This window comes from Panicum virgatum, chromosome 8N (genome assembly GCF_016808335.1).
Source record: "Panicum virgatum strain AP13 chromosome 8N, P.virgatum_v5, whole genome shotgun sequence".
Classification (NCBI taxonomy): Eukaryota; Viridiplantae; Streptophyta; class Magnoliopsida; order Poales; family Poaceae; genus Panicum; species Panicum virgatum.
Genome location: NC_053152.1, coordinates 2716300 through 2738778, shown reverse-complemented (window position 1 = coordinate 2738778; position 22479 = coordinate 2716300). Strand labels below are relative to the sequence as shown.

Sequence of the window (22479 nt, the reverse complement as noted above, 5' to 3'; positions counted from 1 at the left end):
CCGTCGCCGTCGCGAGCGCTGGCCGCCACCGCGAGGACCCAACCCCGGCACGCTCCGGCGAGGGTGAGCTCCGCCCCAATGTCTGGAGGTCTGGAGGTGGAAGAATCAATTGGTGAAGAATCACGTACGTGTCGAAGAAGGACTGGAGGTGGCCGTCGAAGCTGGTGTCGGAGATTTGGTCCCAGAACTCGCCACCTTGCTGATGGTGTCGCCGGAGATATGGCGGCGGCGCGCGAGGGCGTCGAACAGCTCGCCGTCGAACTCCGGCTCCCATATCATATCTCTGCTCAGAGCCACCGCGTGGCCATGTGAGTCGATCATGTAGGTGCTTGAATGAAGCAGCAATCGGAGAGCAGCTGACCGATGCACTAGTTGAACATGAAATGAATCCTAGCTATGCAACCGAACAAATCCTACAACTGATTCGAGTCCCGCTCTGTCTTCTCCACGGTCGAGGAGATGCTCAAATGGACGGGCCTCTATGGCCTCACCCGTAGGAATCTTGAGCAGGAGCTGCTGGATGCAGCGGCAGATGGCGTGGGCGACGGGAGGTTGGGCAGGCGGCGGGAAGGCAATGGGAGGCCAGGCGGCGGCGGCGGCAGGCGGCAGTGGCTCGCCTCAACGGCGACGGGCGACAGCGGCAGCGTGGCCTTGGCCCGGGCCCACTTGCAGAGAGTGGAGGGAGGAGGGAGGAGGGAGGAGAGAGGAGAGGTGGATATGAAAAGTGAAATTTAGCTATTTTATTGGAGAGGAGCACAATATAGAGATGACATTTTAGCTAAATGGTTAGCTAAAATAAAATTTGGCTAATGTGATTTGAAGAAGCTCTTGGAGACGCTCTAAGGCCAGCTTGCATGTATTTTTTTGGTATTAGTATTAGTCATAAGGACTCTTGCTGCTGCAGTTGACTAAATAACCCTCTGGTCCTTGTTTGCAGAACCGTCGTCTGATGTAAATCTTATTCCACCAACAATTGGGTTCAGGCCATCACTCCAGCTAGAGAGAAAATTGACAATTTGACACCAGCAAAAATGAACTGGCCTATTTAACACCCAATCTTCATTTCTTACCTATATGTCCCTAAATTCATTTTTCTTTGCCAATTTGACACCACCGTGATCTTCTGTTAGCCATCACTGTTAGAACCCCGGACGACCCACACGTCAGTCTCTCTTCCTTTCTGTTCTCACTCTGTTGGCGTGGGGGGAGCCCCTGGCGTTGCCGGCGAACGAGCTCTTCTACGAGGGGAAAAGCTACTGCTGCACCTCCCACCGGCGCATCCAAATGGTGGAGGAGCTCCTCGATGGCCATGACGACGGGGCCCGCCGCTTCGGGGGCGCCCTCGCGGCGGCTTCAGCACCGCGCCCGCGACGCCGTACGAGTCGTGCAACGCGTCGCCAGCCAACTCGTGCTACGTCAGCGGGGAGCTCAACGTCGAGGAGTACTTCCAGGAGTACGCGGCCGGCCTGGCGGACGCCGCGGCGGCGGCGGCGGCGGTGGCCGGTGAGAGGAAGCCATGGTCCAGAAAGTTCAAGTTCATGCGGCAGCTCAACCTCGGCCTCAAGCTCAAGGTGTCCAAGGTCTACCTCCTCAAGACAATATTCTCTGCCAAGGCGGGGAACCAGGATGGCAAGAACGTTCCTGGAGCGGCATGGGGAGTCCAGGAGCTCGCCCACGGCCATGGCCACCTCAGGCCGTGGAGGAAGAACCCGTTCGGCTAGGTTAGAAGCAACAGGTGCATCGCCTCGCACGGCGGCGGCAGCGGCCGTGCTACACTCACGGCAGAGCGGCATAGGGAGGGCGAGCACGGCAAGGCCTTGCCGAGCAGGGAGCAGGCGAGCGAGCTCGCTCTGCCGCGCCGCCGCACATCCACCTCGCCGCAGTCCTGCCGCGCAGGGCCGCCTCGCGTCCGCCGCGATCTCGCCGCCGCGGAGGGAGCAGGGGAGCAGGCCGAGGTGCTCCGGAGGTGGCGCCGCTAGAGGAGGGCTGGAGCAGGGGTGGGGGCGCGTCGGGGAGGCGGCAGCGGCCAGCGACTGCGGAGGCCGTGTGGAGGCATGGCGCCGGCCTCCTCTCTGTCTTCACGTGTTGCAGAAGGGCATATTAGTCATGTCGTGTTGTGGGGCCCACGCGTTTAATAGTGGAATCTAATAGAAGCAAGCGGAGTGTCAAGTAGGCAACAAAATTTTCAGTTGGAGACATATAGTTAAATTTTGAATTTTGGATGCCAAATGAGCAAACCTCATCTTTTCTGGTGTCAAATAATCAATTTTCTCCCAGCTAGAGCCAATATACCAATCTACTTGTCAGTTCGAGCTCCGATCCTTCAACTGCCTAGGATCCTGTTTGGAGAAGTATTCTAGGGTTATCTTTTGGACTACTCTTTAGCCCATAAAAATAACCCTCCACCAAAATAACTCATAAGCTGTTTGGATCCAAGGGCTATTTGGCATTTAACACACTTTCTCAATCATTGGAACTCCATTATCTCTCTTGCTGTAGGATATAGGATGCTTGCTGCGATGTGGCCCTTTATGTGGCTGCGGACTAAAGATAGAGGGCACATATGGAGGCATTTTACCTTGCCCTCGCACGACATAAGATAAAACTAAAGTATTAATTATTGTTGGTGTGCATATATTATTCAAGCATGTGCATATATTATTCAAACACCAAAATACAAGAGATGTCCATACACGGAAAAAAATTGTCCATACACATGAATTTGTACATGCACACGAGATGTCTCACATCACAAACACATACAAAAATTTTACATACCGTAAAATAAAGCATGTGCCAACTCATCACGGAAATCATTCATGTTGCTATCTTCAACTAGAGATTCATCTTCTGACCATGCAGATTCAGAGGACGACGGCATGGCCCCCCATTCGTGCCTCGTACGGTAGGTGCAAAATCATATGCTGCATCGGGTTGAAGAAGCCTGGTGGAAATATCTTCTCCAACTTACAGAGCAACACAGACGCCATTCTTTCCATTTCTTCAATAACGGTCAGAGATAACTCCTTAGCACAAAGCCGGCGAAAGAAAAAGCTCAACTCTGCCAGCACTTGCTAGACTTGATCAGGGAGGTATCCTCAAACCATCACCGGAAGAAGCCTCTCTAACATATGTGGTAGTCATGACTCTTAAGCCCGTTGATTCGCATAGTAGACAAGTTGACTCCCCTCCTCAGATTCGCTGCATACCCATCAGGAAACATTAAGGTTTGAAACCATTCTAGCACTTCCCTCCTCTGGGGCCTCGTCGGGACAAAATCGGCCTTAGACTTTTTCCATGCCTTGCCTGACCCAGGAGGCCTCATGTCTAGCTTCGGTCTATCGCATAATGTTGCTTGATCCACTCTGTCCTTAACGTAGTCCTTTGTCTTCTCTGCAATGCCCATGAGTGTTCCGAACAGTGCCTTAGCGACATTCTTTTCAGAGTGCATCATATTAATGTTATGTGGAATGAGGAGATCGTGCATGTAGGGAAGCCTCCACAATCCCAACTTCTGCGCCCAGGCATGTTGCTCACCATATCCCTCAAAACCACCATCTGCATTGGCCACAAGACTATCTAACTGAGCACGAACACCAGCACCTGTCATAATATGAGGGGGAGGGTCCAGAACTTCGACACCTTTCGTGAAGTTCTTCTTATCGCGTCTGAATGGATGGTCAAGAGGGAGGAATTGTCGATGTTTATCGAACGAAGAATATTTTCCACCCTTCCGCAACCATATGAACATCAGAGCTGCCTTGCATACTGGGCAAGGGAACTTTTCGTGAACACACCAGCCGCAGAATATCCCATACGCTGGCAAATCATGGTACCAAACATACATTCTAAAGTTTGTCTTTGTAGCTCGATCGTATGTCCAAACCCCTTTCTCCCAAGCATGGAGCAAATCATCAATCAGGGGCTCCATGTAGACACTCATATTATTTCCCGGATGTCCAGGAATTATCAACGACAAGAATATGTTCTGTCGTTGAAAAATCACGCCTGGAGGGAGATTGAGGGGAATAACGAACACAGGCCAACAAGTGTAAGGTGCAGCCGACATTCCATATGGATTGAAGCCATCAGTTGCTAGGGCAACACGCACATTACGAGCTTCATCTGCTTTGACTTGATGAATCCCGTCAAAATAGGTCCATGATTCAGCATCGGATGGATGTACAAGCTTATCAGGATTGTATCGAGTTCCCATTTTGTGCCATGTCATCTATTTCGCAGACTCCTCGGTCATGAATAGCCGTTGGATCCTCAGTATGGGCGGAAGGTATCGTAGGACTTTCATGGGGACCGCGAGCTGTCTCTTCTGACCATCACTAGTCTCTACCTCTACGAACCTAGAGGATTCACACTTTGGACAGTACTTTGCTTCCGCATGCTCTTTCCTAAATGTTGGCGCTCTTTAAGTACCCACTTTATCCCTTGTTTATCCTTGATAATGGCATGAATTTAATATCAAAATCACTAACCGTCCTAACCCCGGCCTAATTATTGGTCATTTTCACACTTGCACATATATTTTGGAGGAACTTCGTTTTTGCAGGTTTTTGGCCTATTTTGGAGCATGAAATGACGAGGCCTGTGATTGAGCGCTAACACGGAGAAAGACGAAGGCCAAAGCCCAAAGGAAGGACCAAAGCCCATGTTGATTCGAAGCCCATTCATGCACATCCATCCTCCAAGAGAGCCCAAAGGACCAAGCCCACGAAGATGAGATCAAGATACTTCGGGATTAAGCAAAGCAAATGAAGATGTAAGGAAGGATTCCCTATCCTATCCTTTCCTCGAAGATATCTCTAAGATAATGACGTCAAAAGGGGTGCAATCGTGAAGGACATAAACTATAGAAGATGCGAGGAGTCTGCACGTGAAAAATGAGACAGAGGCGAGCCTGAAAGGGGGTAGGCCGGCCGGCCCAGCCCGTTTTTGAGGCGGTTTGGCCTCCCCTTTGACCAGTGGCTTTCTCGGTTTATAAATAGCTCGCACCTTATTCAACTCAGAGCATCCATCCAACCATAACTCGACGAAAACCTAGGGCCAAGACCGGAGGGAGACGACGGCCGCCGCAAGTCTTTGAAGTTGTCTAGGAGATGGTTTAGGCCGCCCCTAGCCGCCATGGCCTCCCTGCGTGGTTGTGCCATGGTGGAGTTCATGATCTAGTTGGAGTCGTCAATGGTATGTACTCGGTGGTGACGATCCAAACGAATCTATTATGTGAGTAATGATAATCATGTCTTCCGAATCTATTAGCAATCATGTTTTCTCTTTCGATTTCGTTCTTTTCTTTGGGTTTGCTTCATCTTAGATCTATTATCGAGATAGATCTCTTAGCATGATCTTGTAGTCATGGTGGCTAGAGGTTCATGGCGGAACTACCAAAGGGAGTTCGACTTGCTTTAGGGTATTTCGTTCAAAAGGGGGGCGTTGTGACAGGCCGTCTCCACAGAGTAGGCGGAGTATCGAGGGATCGGATTGGAGATTTTGAGTTTAAAGATGCTTTTGATTGAGATGCATGATTTATTTGCTCGTTAGCTTGAACTACAACTAGATGACGATAGGCCTAGTCATGTCTTTGGTTTTGCTATGATTAAGCCTATGTTCATGGATGAGATCAACCTTTACACATCACTCATATCTATCAAAGGTTTACACTTTATATGCAATCAATGCTTCATGTTAGGATAGATCCGTTAGATTAGATGGAAAACCTTAGGTAGTTCTTTGTCGATCCACGGATTGATAAACCTTGGGGGAATACTCTAAGGGAAAAAGCTACATGAATCGTGCGCTTGCGGTATACAAATCGGGGTGCTAAGGAGCATCAACAAGCTTTTCTGGCGCCGTTGCCGGGGATCGGCAACACGAACCCTAGGGTGATCTATCTAGTTTTTGGACTAACCCTAATTTTATTATTGCATATATCCTGTGTTTCTTGTTTGTGTCCATGAATGCAGGTAAAACCCTAGACACAAAGCGATTGAGAAGTTCTCAACGTCCGTACTTTGACAAGTCCAATCTCACTCAAGTAAGTTGATGGCTACGTGAAGACCCGCTCTTTAGTGGTAGGTGCTAACTTTCGTTAGTGGCCCAACATCCGCTATCGAGTCCCCACTCCCCAAAGCAAAAGATGATAAATAAGGTATGCCACCGTGTCAATTAATTTTAAAGACTAATGTTTTTGGGAAGAATTGTTTGTTCAAGCAATAGGTATGAAGCATGCCCGCGAAGAAAATCGTGCGATCATCATCATCTATGAAGTGTTACTGTTGTGATGAGTTTTTCGTACAAGATCAGAGAAGTATCATGAGCAAATAATAGATTATTTTGAAGCTCCATCAAGTCTAATTTCCAACGCATCAAGAATCATGAATTTTGGAGATCGGTGTGAAGAGTTATGGTAAAATCTTTCAACGCTGCACGTTCTGAAATATCTCGGGACAGAGCGTAGTGCCGGAGTAAAACGACCATAACTTCTTCATCCGGAGTCCGTTTGGGATCAATGGCCACTCATTGAAAAGGTAATTTCATAAGGCTATCCATGGAGTAGAATTTTGGTACATGTTCTGTGCAGGATGATCAAGGAATTCAACGAAGAAGAGGCAGCAACAAACAATGGAGAAAGTGATGACGATGTCGCAAGATGTTTGGAGAACCTTGTGCACAAAAGTTGATGATTTGAAGTTGACCAATGCTAGAGGCAACAAGATTAGAGGAACCATGATGCCACCCATCTTCTCCATGGGATGCTCAAGAAGCTTCTAGTCGAGTGCAATCAAAGAAAGAGACCGCTCTGATCATCGACACAAAACACGGGAGCCTCCTTCGATCCCGACACCTTAGGCAAAGCAAGAACTATGGAAACAGACCATTGGAACCATGCTACTCGCTGGTGAATCAATGGTGATGACCTTGAAGCCAAGGGTGCACAACAAGACGCTCCGAAGACCACAAGATCAAGATCATCGACATCTTCGGATCGATTCATAAGAAGTCATTGTTATCATCAATATTCTGCTCAACCTCAGAAGAAAATAGCAGCATATTTTTGGATATTCAAAAGCTCCACGAAGTTCCCGTCCCAATGAATCAAGAACCAAGTCAATCGGAGATTCCTACAAGCGGGTATGGCCAAAACATTGAAGGTTGTGCACTCTAAAAATTTCTGGACAGCACGCAGCGCCAAAAGTGAAATGGGCATAACTCCCTCGTTTGGACTCCGTTTAAAGCGAATGACCACTCGTTGGAAAGGTAATTTCATAAACTTTTCAATAGAACTATATTTTGGTATATGTTCTGTTGAGTATACAGGAGAGATTCCACGAAGAAGAGGCAGGAGCAAAGCGATGAGAACAAGATAGAAAAGATGACGATGACAACAATGAAGAGGAGCTTGGGCGATGCTTTCATCAAGCGTACATGATAAAATTCAGAGGCTTGGAGCAGAGGAAGAACCCCAATGACATTGGCAAATAAAGGCACAAGCGGTCGATCTTTGACAAACGAAGATGTTGCAAACAAACCACGACGGATTACAAGAGCGCAACATTCAACACATGGAGACGTGAGAAGCAAATCACGACGGACCACGAGGAGTGCATCAAGATGACATCTCGCACAAATCATCACAACTCCAATGAGTATGAAAAAGCTCTGAGGCTAAGGTATACAGTGAATTCTCAAGCTTCTATTGGTTTTGTTGATAATCGTTAAAAAAATCTCATGCTCGAACCAATAGTCGGAATGAAAGTTTAAATTCTATGCCTTGTTCTTTTCATGATGATAGGCTAGAGTTTCTTGAGAAGGTTGATTTCATGCTTAAAGAACCTCTGCCTAATAATGAGCTCTGCGCTATGCAAGAAACACATGCTGCATTTAATTACACCATGCCTTGTTGATGAAATTTAATTGAGGATGTGATTATGTTGCATATGTTTACAAATAATTGCAAATCTCGATCTTGCTTTGCGCTTGGTCAAGCTCATGACCCTAAAAGAGCACATGTCGGGAGAAGCCCCGAATTTCACTAACCATGCAGGACATGAAACTCAAATGATGAGGAGGGAAACTGTGCCCAAAATTTTGAACACCATCATCAACATCTTCAAGTTTCAAGAACAGATGTCGCTAAGCCTCATCAATTTTGTGCACAAGTCCAGAGATTTACAATGCAAGAAAGTTGAATATTCAGGATCTCCATCAAGTCCTCGGTTCAACGCATCCATGATCGATACAATTGAAGACCCACGGGAGGAGCTATGTCTCAAACATCGGAGATGCACGTGCTGAAATCAGCACGGGGCAGATTGCAGTGACGGGGAAAAAGGGGCATAACTCCCTCAATTGGAATGCGTTTTGGGCAAATGAAGACTTGTTGGAAAGAAGATTTCGTTCACCTTGCATTGGACCAATTTTTGGTGCAATTCCCAATCTGGACAGAGAGGAAAATCCGTGAAAAGAAAGGTAGCGATGAAGGACAACAAAGAAGGAGGTGACCATGATGTGAGAGACGATTGGGCAAGTTTTCCATTAAGCGTGATTGGTCATGTCCAACATGGGAAGTGGAATAAGAGCTGCATGGAACACCTTCACCTCTTGCATGAAGGATCATGGCTTCGCATCAATGAGAAGGTATGTAAGAAAGTCGAGTTCTATGACTTTAAATGAAGCGCTTTGCGGGAGGCAACCCGATCTTTTATTTTATATATATTAATATGACCGTCTACATTGCACTCTTTAATCAGAATATCAAGTAACATTGTACCGTTGCTCTAATAAAAACCACAACTTCATGTTGTTCATTCTAAATGTTATTGAGGGAGCACTTTGTTATTTGATCTTGGGAAACTTGTAGACCTTTTTGTGTGCCTATTAGTGTTTTGAGTCTTTTTCTTTGTGTCTTTTTAGAGAGATTTATGAAGCATTGCACCACCCTTTGATTTTAAACTTGTGGCTAATTAACTTAGGCTAACTTTTTGTTTTGTTTTAGACCACCTCATCATGTCATATCATTTTATTCACCCACCCCGTGTTGCATTGCATACCATGTTGTTCGTCTCACCCTTGCATTGCATTGCATGTTGCATAAAAAAAACCTTTTCTAAAAAACATTGACTAGCCTAGCTTTTGAGATCCTAAAACCCTTAGGAAAACCACTCATAGAGCAATCCTAAAACCATAGGTTATGTTTTTCATTAAAAAAAAATCTAACTTTTGTTTCTCTCTAGTTTTTTTTGAAACCACCTTAGATAGAATTTCTATACCCAACACTCTCTCTTCAAAATTTTATTTTAAGCCAAAAATATAGGAAACCCATAAACCTACTTCTAAAACCTTGTTAGCTCGGTTGCTTGATCCTATTTCGATAAATAACCTTTTCATTGACAAAAGCCTCACTTCTTATGAAGTGTCGCGAAGGCTTTTTGTCACTCTTAGCAATTGTTTTTGAATAAACTAGTTGCGGAATAACATCGAAAGGACCTTTCAACCTTGCTAACACTTGTTTTTGCTAACTTTGCATTTGCACTTACATCCATTCCATTGTTCATGCCTTCATTTTGCTAGCTTGGTCTCAATCTTATTGATGTATGCTTTCCTATCCATGTAATGCTTATCATGATAGCATTTACCTTTTGCAATCTTGTGTAAACGTGGTGTGTAAACTTGTTTGCGGACCTCCATCTTTAAGCTCTTTTGACCAAGATAGCAATCCATTTTTCTCTCATTTGCATACACACACCTCCCACTTGCATTCACATACACCCATTAGGTTTAATTTTTACTAGACTAATTATGCCACAAGTTAAGTATCTTAGGGGATGTTTTTGGTTTGATGGCAATTGTTTCTACTCCCAACTGTCACCTTGGGGGTAGATTGTGCACTTGAATTATTTTGCAGGCATGACAAAGCGTTCCCATAAATTCGTGATCAAAGAAGAAATCAAATTCGTCAACATCTCCAAAGTTCGAGAGCAAGCCCCGCTGTTTTCATCAAATTTTGCACATGGACAGAGATGTACAAGGAAGAAAAAGTTGATATTCAGAAGCTCCATGAAATTCCCGTTCCAACGCATCCAAGATCAATGAATTTGAAGACCCGTACAAGGAGATATGGCAAAAACTTTGGACGCTGCGCATTCTGAAATTCGGAACAGATTGCAGCGCTGGGATAAAATGGACACAACTCTCTTGTTCGGAATCAATTTTGGGCAAATAAGGACTCGTTGGAAAGAAAAATTCGTGCACTTCGCAATGGAGCAATGTTTCATTACAGGTTCTGTTCTGAAAATTGAAAGAAAAATTCGTGAAGATGAGGCAGCAATGGGACAACGAGGAATTGAAGGATGCGATGACGATGAGAAGCAAAGATTGGAACCATGACTTAGTAAAAGAAGAAGTTGAAGGAAATTGAGGCAACAAAGGTGAAGACACATTGAAGATAATATTCATACACATGAGGGAAGGACTTCAAGAATTGCAAGATGGTCTATCTTCTCCTTCTACGTCTAGCATCATGCTAAGCATGGGGGAGGATTTCATGGACAAGGAAGAAATATCTCATGGAGTAAGATAATCACGGTTGCCACAAGATGCTCATGATTCTTTTTCCATGCTTAGCACAGTGCTTAAGTATGGGGGAGATCACGCTACACTTCATTATGAGCATCGAGAAGGACGGTAATTCTTCCTCAACTCTCTCTTTTTCTAAATGCTTGTACATATATGCCTTCAACCATAGATGCAACCTTTGTATATACCTCTCAACCTATCACATGGCTTCTAGGAGGACAACCTAGTTTTGTTTTTGTTTTCAATAAGTGTAGGATCACCATCACTTTGTGCTCACCACATTGATACATTTTGGCAATGCCTTATGCTTATGGAAAAATGATGAAAGTTGCCGCTTTGTTTTACCTACGCTATGTTGTATATGACTTGACCTTTTGCTCTCAATTAAATGGAATTAAATGATTAAATACCGGCTCTTTTATTTGTGGAGGTTAAATGACTAAATTCTAAACCCACATATTCTATGTTGCTCTTTGATTTAAGTCTACCGATGACCTTACACCTTGTGATTGTTTAATTTGAAAATTTAATTCCTATGCTATCTACATTTGTGAATCTCTTGCAAAGTTCTACCTACCAAAGCCTATACATACATATTCTTTCATGATGAAACATTTAGATTGCAAACTTATATTTTGATGAGTTGGATTAAGATTGATTTCTTTGGTATGAGACTAAGAAGCTGGTCATTCCGTTTTTTTGTGTAACCTTCTTTTTGCTAGCCTATTTATCCATGCATTGTGAGTTTCTAGTTCGGGAATTTTGCAAACCTCGCTGGATATCCACCCTAAACCAAAAATATCTTTTTGTGATTACCTCCTTGACCACAACCCAATTTGAGTATGGATTATCATTTCGATGGAATCAAAAGAATCAAGAACATCATATAAAGAAAAGTTTTGGGAGACAAGGCTCCCCGAGATTCAAGTGGTTCTACGAAGAAGAAGGTGAATTTGAGATACTTACCCTAGCTAGTTGGTTCTCCCACTATTCATACTCGAGGACGAGCATTCGTTCAAGCATGGGGGGATGGCTGGGTAAGTATTCTATGCTATCAAAAGTTATAAGGAGCAAAAAAATAAAGAAAAAAAGAAAGAAAGAGAAAAGTAGAAAAATGAAAAAAAGGAGAAAAGAAAAAGAAAAAATGAAAGAAAAAAAGAGAAGAATAAAATGTTTCTTAGTTCTTTTTGGCTTCATTAATTTTCCAAGTTACTTTGAAGAACTATTCCATACTCAAATCTTCCAACCATGTGCAATCCGATAACGAGAACTTCATTTGTGTCTCGGGATCATTCATTTGCCACTTGCACATGTCCACCTATCTAAATGTGTGTGTTTCATCTTTCTCCCTCTCCAACATTATTTTTCAATGGCCTTTTTGACTAGTCTCAGTAAATCCAATATATCTCTCTCTTAGTTTGACAATATTTCAGATATAATATTTTGCTAGGATTGTTTTTACCTACCAAGCTCCACATAAGCCTTCCACTTTTATATATGAGTAGAATAGGTTGAAGACAATCTAACGTAGGCTTGAGCGACTTGATGAGATGAGTATTTCCATGAGATTGCAAGAGAACCTCACTTATGTTTGATATGCATTCTTTTGAAAACTCTTCACGATAAAACAAGGTAAAGGTTTGAAGTTCGCTTAAGTTTGAGAGCATTGCATTTATCTATTATTGTGGCTTGTTCTTTAATTGCTAGTCTATCTTCCATAATGAAAAAGTAGCCGGTCACAACATGAACTTAAATGCTAAATACTTGAGAGAGCAATATGTCTTGTTATGTATGACTAAGTGCAGAGAGGACATTGAGGGGCAACGTTGATTTCTTTATAAGCAAAGCTCCTGGACTTACTCGAGGACGAGCAAGGTTTAAGCATGGGGGGAATGTTGGCGCTCCTTAAGTACCCATTTTATCCCTTGTTTATCCTTGATAATGGCATGAATTTAATATCAAAATCACTAACCGTCCTAACCCCGGTCTAATTATTGGTCATTTTCACACTTGCACATATATTTTGGAGGAATTTCGTTTTTGCAAGTTTTTGTCCTATTTTGGAGCATGAAATGACGAGGCTTGGGATCGAGCGCTAACACGGAGAAAGACGAAGGCCAAAGCCTAAAGGAAGGACCAAAGCCCATGTTGATTCGAAGCCCATTCATGCACATCCATCCTCCAAGAGAGCCTAAAGGACCAAGCCCACGAAGATGAGATCAAGATACTTCGGGATTAAGCAAAGCAAATGAAGATTTAAGGAAGGATCCCCTATCCTATCCTTTCCTCGAAGATATCTCTAAGATAATGATGACAAAAGGGGTGCAATCGTGAAGGACATAAACTCTAGAAGATGCGAGGAGTCTGCACGTGAAAAATGAGACCGAGGCGAGCCCGAAAGAGGGTAGGCCGGCCGGCCTAGGCCCATGGGGCCGGCCGGCCCAGCCCATTTTCGAGGCGGTTTGGCCTCCCCTATGACCAGTGGCTTTCTCGGCTTATAAATAGCTCGCACCTTATTCAACTCGGAGCATCCATCCAACCAGAACTCGACGAAAACCTAGGGCCAAGACCGGAGGGAGACGACGGCCGCCGCAAGTCTTCGAAGTTGTCTAGGAGATGGCTTAGGCCGCCCCTAGCCGCCATGGCCTCCCTGCGTGGTTGTGCCATGGTGGAGTTCATGAGCTAGTTGGAGTCGTCAATGGTATGTACTCGGTGGTGACGATCCAAACGAATCTATTATGTGAGTAATGATAATCATGTCTTCCGAATCTATTAGCGATCATGTTCTCTCTTTCAATTTCGTTCTTTTCTTTGGGTTTGCTTCATCTTAGATCTATTATCGAGATAGATCTCTTAGCATGATCTTGTAGTCATGGTGGCTAGAGGTTCATGGCGGAACTACCAAAGGGGGTTCGACTTGCTTCAGGGTATTTCGTTCAAAAGGGGGGCGTCGTGACATGCCGTCTCTACAGAGTAGGCGGAGTATCGAGGGATCGGATTGGAGATTTTGAGTTTAAAGATGCTTTTGATTGAGATGCATGTTTTATTTGATCGTTAGCTTGAACTACAACTAGATGACGATAGGCCTAGTCATGTCTTTGGTTTTGCTATGATTAAGCCTATGTTCATGGATGAGATCAACCTTTACACGTCACTCATCTATCAAAGGTTTACCCTTTATATGCAATCAATGCTTCATGTTAGGATAGATCCGTTAGATTAGATGGAAAACCTTAGGTAGTTCTTTGTCGATCCACGGATTGATAAACCTTGGGGGAATACTCTAAGGGAAAAGCTACACGAACCGTGCGCTTGCGGTATACAAATCGGGGCGCTAAGGAGCGTCAACACTAAACAAGGTGCATCCCTTGGGACATGCATGTATCTGCTCATACGGCATCTTCAATGCACAAAGGAGTTTATGTGCCTCATACATGCTCTTTGGAAGAATGTGACCTTCCGGAAGCAGAGTGCCAATAATTGTCAACATAACATCAAAAGCATCTAGACTCAGGGTAAACTGGGACTTCACAGCCATCAGGCGGGCAATGGCATCCAGTTGTGAAACCTTGGTATGCCCATGAAGGGGTTCTTGTGCTGCAGTCAACATGTCATAGTACGCCTTCGCGGTTGGCTGTGGATCCTCCTCCCTACGTTCTCCCTCGAAGTGTGCTTCATGAAAGTCATCTAATATATCTCCTACCCCGGCATCAGCATCATGATCTTCAATGTGTTGCCTAACGATCTCGTTCTCATACGATTGGCTTCGCCATGGTAGGTCCACCGGGTATAGTCTCTCGTAAATCCATAATTGCAAAGATGTTGTGTCATGTCTTCCCGTCTCTGTCGACGCGTGTTTCCACATTTGGTGCAGGGACACCAAGTGCATGAGCCTCCTTTATTCTTTGAAAATGCTCGATCCAAGAAAGCCTCGGTCTTCTGAATCCATTCCAAGGTCAAGTCCCCCCTTGTTTCTAACCGGAGTACATCCACGCACAGTCCTCCATACTCTATCATGTCAACGAGTTTTATAATATAAAATACCCCGAGTGCATCTACACGGTGTCTATAGTTTCTAATAGGTAAAGATAGGTCCTAATCCCACCCGAGGATGCGTAGCTGGGGCTGGTTTCCATTCTCTACTCCGATCCGGGCCCGAATTTCGGCAGCACCTCCCCGCTATTCTCCAAATACACGTCCCGAAAGGGAGATTGTGTATCCAGAGAACAATGGGGATGTGCTGCCGAAAGTCTATCCTGGATCGGAGTACAGCATGAAAACCGACCCCATTACGCATTCTCGGGCTGTCCAAAAATCGTGGACAATTCGAAACAGATACGGTTATAGATATGCATCGATCTGCATATCTCCATCCGTATCTGTTCCGAATGGGAGATGCCTAACTGTTACGTGAACTTCTAGAAACTAATTAAGGAACATTCGTAATTAAAACTCTCAAAAACTAATTGAATTTCCATACTAAATAAACCAAACTACTAAAGTATAACTAATCTAATTGCATAAACTAACTAAAATAAACTAAACTACATAAAATAAAATAAATAATTAACTAAAGTAACTAAAAACGACTAAGTTAACTAAACTAAGTTAAATAAACTAAGTATTCAACTAACTAATTAAAGTGCACAATAAAACTAATTAACTAAATTAATAAACTAATTAAGGAAACTAATTAAACTAACTAAAAATTTAAAAATTACCTCCAGAGGGGGCGGCGGCCGCCGGCTAGGCCGTGACCTCGCCGCCGCGGGAGCTCCGGCCTCGGCCTCTCCAAGAGCTCGGCAGCGCCGGCTCGGCACCGGAGGGCCACGCAGCCGGGGCTCTGGGCGGCGTGGCGACTCGGGGCGGCGGGGGAGCGGCCGGGGCTCGGGCGGCGCGGCAACTCGGGGTGGTGGGGGAGCGGTCAGGGCTCGGGCCGGTGCGGCTCGGGGCGGCGGGGTCAGGGCCCGAGCTCGGAGCGGCGCGGTCGGGGACGGCTCGGGCCCGAGGTCGGGGCGGCGCGGGCGGCGGCGACCTCGGCTGGCGGCGGCGGGGCCGGAGGCAGGCGGCATGGGCTGGCGAGGCTGTCGGGGCCCGAGCTCTGGGCGGTGGCGGCGTCGGAGGTCGACTGCGGCAGTGGGGCGGGACATGGAGTGCGGTGGCGGCGGCAGGGGTGGCGGCGGCAGCTTGGGAGTCGGCGGGCTCGACTGCAGCGTGTGAGTGAAAGAGTGAGAGTGAGAGAGTGCCAAGATCTAAAGCACACGGCTAAGGGCTCCTTTGCCGTGTGTCCCCCCGTGCGGCACACGGCAAATAATTTTTCAAACTTTTATTCTAAAACAGTATCTATAAGCTATACCTACCCAAAATACATACAAATTAATGTTAACAAAAATTGTCACTATACTTTACAATGCCTTAATGAGTACCCAAACGAAAAAACCTATTATTTTATGTGATTGTAAGGTTTATTTACTTAATATCAACAAATACATCGTTTTCAATTAATTTGTTTCAATATTTTATGTTATACAGCTTTTGCAAATTTTGTACGTACAATGGTAATCTGACTCAACATTTCATTCTCTTTGATTGTATTAGAAAAGAACTATTATTTTATGCAGTTGAAGCTCAAGTTCAATAGATCATGTGATATTGATTACTTGAATTTTTTTTTAATAATTAGCAAAATTATCCAAAAAATAACCAAATTATGCCATTAAACTACCTAAGCTGTGTTTTGCAAATAGAAAAAGTTTCGAAATGAACCGCCAATTTGTTCGTAACATTGAGTACAAACCTATGCGACTCATTCTCAACTCTACGGATCTTCTATGCAGATGTTTCGATTCATAACTACTGTACAGGCAAACTTATGCGAAGCATTCCAAATTTTTTTCATAGTATCTACACATGAAATAATGACAGCACAACAAATTTCATAATTTTCGGAATTTGTCTGCTTTTATTAGAATTTTAAAATGATTCGGGAAAATGTTCCGGATCATGGTTTGTTACAAAGATCTCCAAAATTTACTTCCATTTCTGCCACACATGCTCACATTGGACTCGCTATTATATATGTCAATTTTATATACATTGTACTTCACTAATCAAAACACTTCCAGTACAAGCATAAAAAATTCGATTACTGACATTAAATGTCTAAATATAGCAAATATATCGAAAAAATTACCAAAGTTAGCATTGAGCAAAATGTCCTGTATTATTATACCAGAAAATTTTCGGAGTCCAAATTCAACTCTTTTGGTACACCTTTGCCGTGTGCTCAAAATAAAACACACGGCAAACAGAATCTTTGCCGTGTGCTTTATTGAGGCACACGGCAAAGGGGACGGTCAGCCAAACGCCGTGACTGACCGCCATCTTTGCCGTGTGTATTCTTTTAGGCACACGGCAAAGATTCATGTTTTGCCGTGTGTCCGAGATTCGCCGTGGGCTGTTTGGCCTGGTGCACGGCATATATAGTCTTTGCCGTGTGCTGAACCTTTGCCGTGTGCCTGTTCTCATGACACATGGCAAACCATGCCTTTGCCGTGTGCCCAACGTTTGGCCCACGGCAAACCTTTCATTATCCTCAATCCATGGTGCCCGAGAAGTGCCCTGGCGCCCTTTCCCTCCTGTTCTTATATCCAGTGGTTCGTTCCCACAGCCTGCTAACTTGTTGGAGCAAGCTGCCCCCACCCTCACCCTCACCCTCCCTATCGGTCATCCTCTGCCACACATACTAGCTGGCAGTGTTGCCATGGCCTCACCTCCCCCACCTAGAAACCACCTCAACCCCGTTCAACATTCCTCATCCGGCCATCTCTCCTTTCCAAGAGGATTTCCAAGAGGATTGAGGGAGATTTTGACTTGTAGGAGATTTAATCCCTTCCAATCCTGCTCAATCCCCTTCTAAACAACTGAACAAGATCTAAAACCCCACATTCCCAAATTGCTAATCTCAACCCTGTAGGCATTGGACCTGGTACTAATGGTTCTATTTTGAGGTGGACCGATAGGTTGTTTTCTAGTAGCTGGCCCAACATTACTCCTCACCATGTGGATGCAAACTGTTGAGGAAGTTTTCGTATAGCAACCTGATGACGTTTTCCATCTTCCGCATCCACCCTGAGGTCTGGCACCAACGAGAACAGCACCGGCCTTACCAGTGCTACCGTTGGGGTTGTGACATGCCACATGCCTATGCAGCTCATAGCGAATCAACCAACATGGCCAGCAAAAGCCCAGAGAGCAAGCGTTCAGCATATACTGACAGCCCACATATGGTTTATGATCCAAGTAATGAATGGGATAAGTAACATGTTTACATGTGGTATTAACTTTTTTCCCTTTTCCTTAGCTTTGTTTGCATTTTCTTTTGTGTATTTTCACATTTTCTATTTTATTATCGAAATCAATTTAATATTGTCCCTTCTATCCTAGCTAGTTTCTAATATATTTCTATATTTTCTAATTTCCATTATAGGGTGTAATTTCATCTGAACGATATGTTAGCGGGCATTGGCTAGTAGTAATATAAGTTAAATATTTTTCCCTAAAAGTAATATAGGTGTTAAGAAAATGCCAAGATAGGAAAAGTTGTACTCCTTTTCTACAAAAAAGTTTAATCACCTTGTTGGATTATATGATGAACAATCTTCATTTGTACGCCATGTACTGAAAATGGCAGAATGATATATAGAGATCCAGTTCACCTGACATGACAATTATTAGAGCATCTCCAACACTCTGTAAATGGATCTGGCTAGCTAATATTTAGAAAAACTCAAAAAACAGCCATCCAACAGCCTCATCATCCCGGCCAGCTCGGCATCCCGCTCGGCAAACCGGAGCCCTCCTGCGCGCCGCCGCGTCCCCCGGCTCGAAGCTCCCCTCGGTGCAGAGGCGGGCAGCGGCGAGCTAGGCGCGGGCGGTCGGCCGCCGCGGACAGGTGGTGCACCAGGACACCCGCGCATTCCTCCACGCCGCCGCCGTCGGCCCTAGCCATCGCGCTCACGAGCCAGGCCGCCGCGGCCTCTGAAAGCATCTAGGCCCCTAATTCGAGTTTTGGTAATTAATGACAACGGTTTGTGGATTAACGATTTCATTTGAGAAGATGAGTATAGGTTGATTCACGGATGAAAGACATTTGGTTGTGAACGTATGGAGTTTTGGAGATGATGAGCAAAGTTCGGGCTCAAGGCAAAGGTATAAAATAGGGCTTTTACATTTTACCGGTCACAAGGCGTTTAGTGGATGAAAAGTGACCGGATTTGTTGGATAGTTAGCCGTACTATCAAGAGGGGTTGTGTACTCATGCTTGACGGGTCTTTAGTGCCATTTTGCTCAAAATGTCTAGTTGCATGCATGAGGGCTAACGGCTTTTTGAAAAGATTTGAAATAGACTAAGTTCGAGAGCTCACTGAGTAACGGCGGACAGTCCGCACCTGAGGGGCGGACAGTCCGCGCCCGTTTCCAGAGAGCTTGCAAAGGCTCTGGTGGGCTGGCGGACAGTCCGGCCCAGAGGGGCGGACAGTCCGCGATCGTTCCAGAGAGCTTGCAGAGGCTCTGGTGGGCTGGCGGACAGTCCGGCCCAGGTGGGCGGACGGTCCGCTACTGTATTTCATTTTTGTACCAGAAAGGGTGTCTCTCTGGTGTGGGCTTCAAAGTTGAACGGCAGACAGTCTGGCCATGGGCGCGGACGGTCCGCCGGCTAATTTCAAATTTGTACCAGAGACATTGTTTCTCTGGTTTGGGCTGAAAAGTTAAACTGCGGACGGTCCGCTCCTGAGGCACGGACGGTCCGCAGGCTAAACTCAAGTTTGTTCCAGAGACGATGTTAGTCTCTGGTGGGTTGGAACTCTTAACTGCGGACGGTCCGCCACTGGGGAGCGGACGGTCCGCCAGGGCTTAACGGCTAGTTCTGACATGCATTTATTGCACTCTGACTCACTGGCTTATAACGGCGGACAGTCCGGTTTTTGAAACGCGGACGGTCCGCGACTTCGCAGAAAAGAGTGTAACGGCTAGTTTTTTGAGGGGTGTCTATATATACCCAATGCCCGGCCATTGGGAGGCTCTCTTGGCCATTTGGATAGCATTCTTGACACATTAGAGCTAAGGCATCCCTCTCTCACACACACTTGCTTAGAGATTGCATTTTTAAGAGTGTGAGAACTTCCTAGTGCATTGCATCAAGAGTTTGAGCTTTGTGGCATTAGGGAAACTTCAAGCAAGCGTCATCAACTTGTTACTCTTGGGAGTTGCCGCTCCCTAGACGGCTTGGAGAAGTGGATTTCGTGGAGCACCTCCAAGGAGATTGTTGAGGAGCCCCGATTTCGGTTGTGAGAGGTCTTGTGCTCACCTCACCGGAGTGGTGAAGAGCAACTCTAGTGGAATCGAGGTGTGGAGTGGTTCCTTGATTCAAGCCGGTTCAAGATCAAGAGGTTCTTGATAGAGGAGCGGTTGATTCTTGGAATCCACCTCAACGTGGATTAGGGGTGACCGGCAAGTCATCGACACCACGGGATATATTCTTGTGTCAAGCTCGGTTACTACTCTTGCTCTCTTTTATTCTTGTCTTTACTTTGAGCAATTTACTTTACTAGAGCTTGATTTGTGTCTTGTCACCCTAGGTTGCAAACCCATCTAGAGATAGTAATAGCATGACATAGGGCTTTCCTTTGTTACTAATTAAATTTCTCTAGTGTTATTGGTTTTAGATTTTAAACCGCCTATTCACCCCCCCTCTAGTCGGTGTTCTTGATCCTACAAGTGGTACCAGAGCTAAGTACTCTATTAATTAAGGATTTAACCATCTTGGAGTAGAACAATGACTAGTGATCATGGGATTCATGTTGGGAAGCGACCGTTCTTTGATGGGAACAATTATGATTATTGGAAGACTAGGATGTCGGCTCATCTCAAAGCCATGAGTAGAAAGCTATGGAGAGTAGTAAATGATGGATATGTCATTTTGGACCCAAAGAGTTTGACACCCCTAGATGAGGAAAATGAGACACTAAATGATCAAGGGGTTAATGTGCTCTTTAGTGCTCTTGATGTAAATGAATTCAATAGAGTCAAGAGCCTCACAAATGCAAATGACATATGGAAGAAGCTCATGGAAATTCATGAGGGTACATCAACGGTGAAGGAGGCCAAGCTATACTTGCTTAAAGGAAATTTTAGTGAATTCACCATGAAGAAGGATGAGAGCATAGCCGAGATGTTCAACCGGCTAAATGACATTGTAAATGATCTCAAGGGACTTGGATTTGAGGTACCGGATGGGGATTTCAACCACAAATTTCTTAGATGTCTTCCGGAAAGATATGACACAATTGTGACCTTACTTGTAAGGTCAAATGTGAAGACCGCAACTCCCACACAAATATTGGGAGAAATTCTCACCCATGACATGTTCAAGAAATCTCAAGATGAAGCTCATGGTGGAGAAATTGATATGAAAAAGAAAAGTGTGGCATTCAAAGCTCAAGATAGCAAAAATGAAGAAGAAAGTGGATGCCAAGAAGAAGAATCGGATGAGGAGATGGCTCTTTTTGTCAAGAGATTCAATAGAATGATGAGCAAGAAGAGCTTTGGCAAGAGAGGTCAATCATCAAGAAAAAATCATTTTGTGGACAAGACTTGCTTTAATTGTGGTGAAGTAGGTCATATCATTGTCAATTGTCCAAACAAGAAAAAGGACAAGAAAAATGATGAAAAGAAGAAGAAGAAGTTCATCAAGAAGAAAAAGAATGGCCAAGCTTATTTTGTTGAATGGGATTCCGATGCAAGCTCCGATGATGATGATGATGATGATGACAAGCCATCCAAGGGAGTTGCCGGGATCGCCATCAAGGAGGCTCCATCACTCTTCTCTACACCACATTGTCTTATGGCAAAGGGTGGTGCAAAGGTACAACAAGATGATGAACTTGATGAACTTTCATATGATGATCTTGTTGAAATGCTTAATGATGCCGATGAATTCATGACAAAAGAAAAGGCTAAGTTGAGGGACTTGAAGTTGAAGTTTACTTCTCTTCAAGATTCCTATGAGGAGCTAAAGACTTCTCATGAGAATCTCAAAGAAACTCATGAGAAGCTTGAGGAATCTCACAATACCTTGCTTAGTCATGAAAGAAAAGCAACATTGAGCATTGGTGTTAGTTGTGATTTAATTGATGATAAATCTTGTGGCTCTAGCTCTACTAGTTCTTTGTGCACTAAAATTGATAACTCATATTGCAATGAATCTCTCATTATGGAAAATGATTTATTAAAAAAAGAGGTTACTTGCTTGACAAATGATTTGAGAAAATGCTATGATAGTAGAGCAAAGTTTAATCATTGTTGGGCAAGCCAAAAGTTCACCTTGAACAAGCAAGGGTTTGGATATATTCCTAAGAAAGGGAAGAAGGCTTTTGTGCAAACCAAAACTACCTTTGTGAAGAGTAGTGGCAAGCCATATTGTGAAAAATGCAAGAAGGTTGGACATGTTGAGAAGAATTGCACCAACAAGAAAGTCATATCCTTTGATTCAAGTTACATGCTTATGAAAAATTCAAATGGCAATGTTAGTGCAAAATTTGTTGGGATACCTATAAATGGTGCTAAAAAGAATGTCATTTGGGTGCCAAAAGTCTTGGTCACTAATGTGGTTACTAACGTTCAAGGACCCAAGAAAGTTTGGGTACCTAAAAAGGTTACTTCCTCTTTGTAGGTGAATTACAAGTCCGGGGAAGACATTGGGTGCTTGATAGTGGATGCACTCAACACATGACCGGAGATCAAATGATGTTTTCCTCTCTAGATGAGAATGTTGGTGGCTATAGTGACATTATCTTTGGTGACAATAGCCGGGGCAAAGTCAAAGGAGTTGGT

At 44.5% G+C, this 22479-nt stretch overlaps 1 pseudogene; it reads left to right on the top strand.

Moving 5' to 3' along the window:
* The first annotated feature begins 459 nt into the window (after window positions 1-459).
* Window positions 460-1979, top strand: LOC120686586 (annotated as a pseudogene).
* The last annotated feature ends 20500 nt before the right edge of the window (window positions 1980-22479 follow it).